This window comes from Ornithorhynchus anatinus, chromosome 3, assembly GCF_004115215.2.
Source record: "Ornithorhynchus anatinus isolate Pmale09 chromosome 3, mOrnAna1.pri.v4, whole genome shotgun sequence".
Taxonomy (NCBI): Eukaryota; Metazoa; Chordata; class Mammalia; order Monotremata; family Ornithorhynchidae; genus Ornithorhynchus; species Ornithorhynchus anatinus.
In genome coordinates this window covers 93,067,611-93,075,483 of record NC_041730.1, presented here as the reverse complement: position 1 = coordinate 93,075,483, position 7,873 = coordinate 93,067,611, and the positions used below count along the sequence as shown (strand labels likewise).

General features: G+C 44.2%; 1 non-coding gene across 1 annotated transcript; it reads right to left on the bottom strand.

The window, feature by feature from the left end:
• Positions 1 to 3,495: 3,495 nt before the first annotated feature.
• On the bottom strand, positions 3,496 to 3,633 carry LOC114810420. Its single transcript, XR_003758120.1, has one exon. It is a non-coding gene; the product is annotated as a small nucleolar RNA SNORA7 (small nucleolar RNA).
• Positions 3,634 to 7,873: the final 4,240 nt, after the last annotated feature.

The window sequence follows — 7,873 nt, the reverse complement described above, 5'->3', positions numbered from 1 at the left end:
CCCCAGGAACAGGGCCTGGCTCCCTTCATGCCAATGACCACTCCATCCCGTTCTGACTTTCCCCCGCCCTGGGGGGAAGAGAAAGACACCCACAGCACAAGGCCTCCACAAAATCATAGGAAGACCACTTGCTTCCCTGGTTGCTGGGGATCCGGGTGTGTCCTGAAGTCTGAACCTTGAGGAACCTGAATTTCTACTCTCTGAGACCCGGCAGCCTATTGATTTCATTTTTATTTTGTGTATTTGTCTGTAATGTGTTTTAAAGTTTTATCATTCCTGATTAATCTGTCTCCAATTCCTTTACTCCAATTATACTCTTAGATTGCCAGCCTCCGAAAGGACAGGGAACATTTCTCACTCCTAGTTGGGTCTTCACTCCAAGCATTTAGTACAGAGTTCTTCAATCAGTCAATCAATCATATTTATTGAGTACTGACTATGTGCTGAGCACCGTACTAAGCATGTGAGAGAGTACATTACAGAGTTGGTCAACGGGTTAACTGCCCACAAGCACTTTATGGTCAAAATGGCAGGGGTGGAGAAAAACATTAATATAAATACATTTTTATTTATGCCAAGGTTTCTATTCTAATCCCGGCTCTGCCACTCGTCTGGTGTGTGACCATGGATAAATCACTTTACTTCTCTGTACCTCAGTGATCTCATCTGTAAAATAGGGATTAAGGCTGTAAACCGTATGTGGGACAGGGACTGTGTCCAACCTGATTTACTTGTATCCGCCCCAGCTCTTAGTATAGTGTCTGGTACATAATCGCTGAACAAATACCATAATAATAATTATTATATAGTTTCTATACACGGTAAGCACTTAATGAATATTACTGTAATACAGTTATGCCAATCCTGCAGGTGAAGAGTCTTGCGAGACTAGAAACCCAAAGGAAGAATCAGGGCTCAACCAGATACTATATCATATTCCATGGCTCTGGCTAAGTCATATCCTACTCTCTTCCACCATAGAGTCACGAGGAAGGTGAGAGGTGCGAGTTGAAATAGATGTGTTTGGAACAAGGTGTCTAGTGTCCCTTTCAAGCATGTTTTTTAACATAGCCTAAGAGATTTGAAGGGCTACACTTGTATTCTTCTCTCCTATTATCCTCTTTCCACACTGACACCCAGTACTACTGTCCACATCTAAAAGGTGAACTGAAGAAGGTCCAGTCTTCCATGTGCCCTTTCTAAGGATTCAGGGAGGGGCCCATATAGACCTAATGTCTCTTTTTTCTTGCTATTTGTTAAGTGCTTTGTGCCAGGCACTGTACTAAGCACTGTGTAGATACAAGCCAATCAGGTTAAACACAATCCATGTGTTTAACCTGAACACCCTCCCTCCTCTAATCTGACAATCACTCTCCCCCACTTCAAAGCCTTTTTGAAGGTCCATCTCCTCCAAGAGGGCTTCCCAGACTAAGCCCCACTTTTCCTCATCTCCCACTCCCTTTTGCGTCACCCTGACTTGCTCCCTTAACTCTTCCCCCCAACCAGCACAACAGCACTTATGCCCATATCTGTCATTTTATTTATTTGTATTTATGTCTGTCTCCCCCCACATAGACTGTCAGCTCAGGTGGGCAGGGAATGTAATCGTTTATTGTTGTACTTTTCCAAGTACTTAGTACAGTGCTTTGCACACTGTAAGCATTCAAAGTGATTGAATGATTGAATGAATATCCCACATGGGTCTCACGGTTACAGATGAGGTAACTGAGGCACTGAGAAGTTAAGCGACTTACCCAAGGCCACACAGTAGACAAGTGGAGGAGCTGGGATTAGAACTCAGGTCTTTCTGACTCCCAAGCCAGTGCTCTGTCCATTAGGCATACTGCTTCAATTTGCATCCAATGGCTCCCATTTAGTGTGAGCTTCTAGAGGGCAGGAATTTTATTTCTCTGGCATTTTCTCCAAATGCTTAATAGAGTATCCGGCATAAAGTAGGCAATTAGTGAGTTCTGTTGATACAGATACTCTCATTAGGGTCTTCGTTTTCAATGTCACAGCTCCCAAGAATTCTCGTAATTCCTGTACTAGCTCATTAAATCAATCACTCATATTTATTGAATGCTTTACTATATACAGAACACTATACTAAGCGCTTGGGAGAGTACAATATAACAGCGTTTATAGATGCATTCCCATTCAACTTTAACAACTGCGCGGTAGTTCCTGGTTTGGCGATGGTCTACTTAGTTTTGAATGGTTTCCTCTTTGACATCCCAACACTATCACTTGCTTTCCATGTTGCAACATAGATGGTCTTTTAAGCACTTGATAGTCACCCTATCCTTTGCCCCACAGACCTTTTGTACATCTTCTCTAATTTTATTTTAATATCTATGTCCCCCCTAGACTGTCAGCTCGTTTTGGCCAGTTAATGTGTCTACCCATTCTGTGGTATTGCACTCTCCTAAGTGCTTAGTCTAGTGTTCTGAGCACAGTAAGTGCTCAGTAAAAACCACTGACTGATTTTTGTCAAGTTCTCGAAGTGCTGTGAGGTGGTGTTGGCGTAGGATACATTTTGCAGCAAGTAGACTTTTTATCTCTGAGTCCTTTGTTTTGAGTTGATCTCGGTGACTTGGCCTAAGCATACCCAGTCTTGGTGGCTTCCTGGTAGACAGTATAATGGAGTAAAACCCATTCACTATTTATACTGGAGACTGTAGTTGGACAGGGTTGTTGCAATTTACCTCACCTTTCCTCGCAGAAGTCATCATACTTCAGGCGCCAGACGTGCGGATGTTTTGTGATTTGGAGGCTACTTTTTGATGCAGTAGTTGTATAGTCAGTGTGAACGCGAACATTTCAGATGAAAAGTTTGCCAGTTTCCTGCTCCAAGCATTGCTGTTGTGATCCGATCATGTTTAAGGTCTCTCTGCTGCATCATGACAAAGTAAATGAGATGCCACTATTAAGATACTGGGATCCATCAAGTAGGTTTTTTTATGGTATTTAAGTGCTTACTATATGCCAGGCACTGTAGTAAGCACTGAGGTCTGTTCTTGTCTTATGCCGCGGAGTCATTTCCGACCCATAGCAAAACCAGAAGCAGCGTGACTCAGTGGCAAGAGCCTGGACTTGGGAGTCAGAGGTCATGCGTTCTAATTCCGGCTCCGCCGCTTGTCAGCTGTGTGACTTTGGGTAAGTCACTTAACGTCTCTGGGCCTCAATTGCCTCATCTGTAAAATGGGGATTAAAACTGTGAGCCACTTGTGGGACAACATGATGACCTTGTATCCCCCTCAGCGCTTAGAATGGTGCTTTGCACACAGTAAGCGCTTAACAAATGCCATCATTATTATTATGATCTGTCCTAGAATGCCCCTCTCTCCATCTGCAATCATTCTGGTAATGTATCCATAGAGTTTCCTTGGTAAAAGTATGGAAGTGGTTTACCATTGCCGCCTTCCACGCAGTAAACTCGAGTCTACGCCCTCGACTCTCTCCCATGCCGCTGCTGCCCAACATGGGTGAGTTTTGACTTGTAATAGATTATTTTCCATTCACTAGCCACCGCCCAAGCTAGGAATGGAATGAGTAGGCCTCTGCTTGACTCTCCCTCCTGTAGCCGAGACTGGTAGAGTACTGGAAATTCTCCATGTGTGACCCTGAGAGGGGAAAGCACTGAGGTAGATAAGAGCTAATCACATTGGACATAGTCCATGTCCCACATGGGACTCACAGTCTTAATCCCCATTTTACAGATGAGTTAACAGAGGCACAGAGATAAGTCACACAGCAGACAAGTGGTGGAGCTGGGATTAGAATCCAGAAGACAAGTGACTTGACCAAGATCACCCAGCAGACAAGTGGTGGAATTAGAACCCAGGTCCTTTCGACTCCCAGACCTGTGCTCTAGCCACTAGGCTGTGCTGCTTCTCACTAGACCACGCTGCTTCTCTTCTCTTTCAAACAAAAGTTCTTCCTTTTGCTTGGCCGGCATGTATATTCATTCAGCTCTGCACCAGATTTTTCCATGTTTACATGTTGGTTCTCTCTAACTGCCATTCACTTACTGACCTTACTGCTAACTTAACCTCATTCTTGACATTCTTGCCGCCGACCCCTTCCTCATATTGTTTTCCCTCTCTGGAATTCCCTCCTTTTCCCAAATCTTTCAGACCACAGCTCTTCCCATCTTCATAAACCCTTGTAAAAACTCACAAGACTCCAGGCACATCATTCCTAAACTACCCTTACCACTTATCCATAGATACATAAATGTTAAGGATAGAAATGAAATATACATTTTCCTCTGCGGATTCAATTATTCATCTATTTCATCCTGATTCATTTATACTACTTCCTGGTTAGAGCCTTCTTTTTGTCCTTTTTCCTTGATCTGTAAGTCACTTTGGTCTGTCTCCATCTTGATGTTGTAAGCTACTGCAGGGCAGTTCTCTTATGTCCTCTGTTGTCCTCTCCCAAATGCCTGGTATAGTGCTTTGCATCCAGTAAGAGTTAAATAAATAAATAATAAATCTAATAAATAAATAATAAATACCACTGATGATGCACAGGTTTGATGTTAGCAATCCCATGTGGTCCAATCAATCAATTAATGGTATTTATTGAGTGCTTATTGTGTGCAGAGCACCATACTAAGAACTTGAGAGACTACAATGTCACAGAGAAAACATGTTTTCAATGTAACGTTTCATATTCAATTCATGTTTCAATGTAACAGAGAAAACATCCCAGCTCTGCCACTTGTCAGCTGTGTGACTGTGGGCAAGTCACTTCACTTCTCTGTGCCTGTTAGCTCATCTGTAAAATGGGGATTAACTGTGAGCCTCACGTGGGACAACCTGATTATCCTGTATCTACCCCAGGCTTAGAACAGTGCTCTGCACATAGTAAGTGTTTAACAAATACCAACATTATTATTACTATTATTGTTATTATTATTATGTTCCCTGCCCACATTGAGCTTACAGTCTTGGTGACCAATGACTTACTTTCTTCCACATTTGGACATTGCTTCAATTAATATTTTGTTGACTATGCCTCTCCCCAACATGTTGGGATGATCAAATAAGATAACTGATGGGAAAATGTTTTGGGGAAAATAAAAAAAACCTGTGACAAATTCAGGGGATTACCATTATTTGGGGGGAAGAAAATGGTCCCTTTCTAGTCAGCATAGGGGGTCAAAATTCAACTAACTGGGTAGTTGATAGTCAAGTTGACTTCTTTGAGGATTTAAGATGGGCCTCTATTAGGTCAGACCAGACCCCTTCCCACCCACCCACCCACCGGAAATCTGCAATCTCTACCTTTTAAATTACGGCTAGTTTCCCAGCCAGACTTCTGAGCGAGGAAATTATCAAAAAGCGACAACTCTCTTGAAGAAAAACTCCAGCGCTCACCCAGAAGACCCCAAAAGAGGGTGGTGACATCGTCGGACCGTGGATGGGGAAATTTTTTTTTATTTCAAACCCTCTCCGTCGGTCCACATTTCTGTTATCTCAACCTCCCAAGCATTCTCCGCCGGTGGGCAACAAGTCAACAGCTCTGGGTGGTGTTTGAGGTTCGTGGGGTGCCGTCACGATCTCTGCTGGAGACAGATGCTTGACAAGGTTCTGGCCTGGCTCAGCTCAGCGCCATGCCTCTGGCCCAGAAAGACACAGTGCCTGCCACCAAGACAAGCTGAAATTTATCCCCAGGGCTGCTCTTCAGAAGAAAGCCACTCGAGTTTAAAAGAAAACTGTCTTTGTGCTTCCCTTGAAAGGAAGATCTTCGAGGCAACCAGGCTTTGGGACCGAATGCATTTCTTCCTTTTTTCCATTTTCTTCACTGCCGCCATGGCCCATTTCAGATCCTCCCCAGCTGCACGCACGTGTATACGTGCACACAGAAGTGTGTCAGAGGGGGAAGTTTTCATCTGAGCAGGGTGACCTATGAGTGCACATTGACCTCGGGGTCATAAACTCAGAGTTTCAAACTCATCACTACTGATGGCTTCATGGGTGGCCCAGGAAATATCAATTCACCTCTCCGTGCCTTGGCTTCCTCAAGTATAAACAGGGGCTTGTGCATGCGAGAGAGAAAGAGACCTCCCAAGGGGATGGGCGAAAGAGATAATGCCTGGGATGCATTTTGAAGTCTGCAGGCTTTGGGTTGTCGTAGAGGTTGTTCATGACGGATGCTGTGGGGCTGGTCCTCTGGAAGCAGGCGGTGTAGGTTCTCTTGACCCGTGGGCATCGGAACGGTAGCAGGTTTCAGGGAAGATAATATTTAAACAGTAAAGTAAACAAGTGTCCCAGCGTTACTGGAAAAAATCATGTCGTTTTGCCTACTTTGGGTCCTGCGATAAAGTGGGAGGGCCCAAAATAGCCAAATGGAATTTGTTTTGGGCTCTCAGGGGTGACCGGCTGATTTGGCTTAGGGAAGAGGAATTTTCACAGATGACTATTCCCTAAACCCCTGCTCACCTCCACTCAATCCCTTCGCTGCAGAAACATCAATCAGTGGTATTTGTTGAGTGCTTTCTGTGTAGAGAGCACTGTACTATGTGTGGCCTAGTGGAAAGAGCACGGGCCTGGGAGTTGGAGGACGTGGGATCTAATCCCAGCACTGCCATATGTCTGCTGTGTGGCCCTAGGCAAGTCACTTCACTTCTCTGTGCCTCAGTGCCCTCATCTGTAAAATGAGGATTAAGACTGTGAGCCTCACATGGGACAACTCGATTACCTTGTATCCACTCTAGTGCTTAGAACAGTGCTTGGCACAGAGTAAGTGCTTAAAAAATAACATCATTATTATCATTCTCTGGGGCTCAGTTACCTCATCTGTAAAATGCAAAGACTGGGAGCCCCATGTGGGACAGGGACTCTGTCCGACCCGAGTATCTTGCCTCTATCCCAGCACTTTTGAACACTGCTTGGCACCAAGTAAGTCCTTGACAAATACCACAATTATTATTATTAGTAATAGTATTATTATTAGTAGTAATAATACACTACCACAGCAGATACATTATCTGCCCACAATCAGCTTTGTCTAGAGGGAACTTACAGTCAAGAGATATAATAATGTTGGTATTTGTTAAGCGCTTACTATGTGCAGAGCACTGTTCTAAGTGCTGGGGTAGACAAAGGGTAATCAGGTTGTCCCACGTGAGGCTCACAGTTAATCCCCATTTTACAGATGAGGGAACTGAGGCACAGAGAAGTTAAGTGACTTGCCCACAGTCACTCAGCTGACAAGTGGGATATCTATCCTTTCCCTTCCATTGCAACATCCCTGTTACTCCACACCTTCAAACTCAATGATTACCAAATCCGGTCACCAGAAGATTTCTGCATGGGTACTGACAGAGGCTGAGAGACACCATGAGATACAGACTAATAGATAGAGACTGTAATTTATGAAGGTCTGGATACTTCAATCACGGATTCTTTCTAGCATTTCAAATTCAAGGTGGGGTGGAGGGGAGTGGCTGAGACTGAAATTGAAATTGAAAATGTGCAATGAAAAGGGCCCAGAGAGAAGCCCATTTGATTGTAGGAGCTCCCACGCAGCCTGGCTTGTGGTCTCCACAATGTTTATAGCGGCCCTTTGTGAGGGCAGCTGGGTTCTTTTGAGAACCACACTTCTTCCTCTTTCCCCAAATCCTCCATCCCATATTACCCTGGTCTCCTCCTCCCAACTCCTGCTAGCTGGTTCCTGAGATCTGTGTTTGTTATGTTGTAAGTCAGTCGATTGTAATAATAATAATCGTCCCACCTGGGGCTCACATCTTAATCTCCATTTTACAGATGGTACAGAGAAGGGAAATGACTTAACCAAGGTCACACAGATAAGTGGCATAGTTGGGATTAGAACCCAAGACCTTCTGTCTTCCAGACCAGTGCTC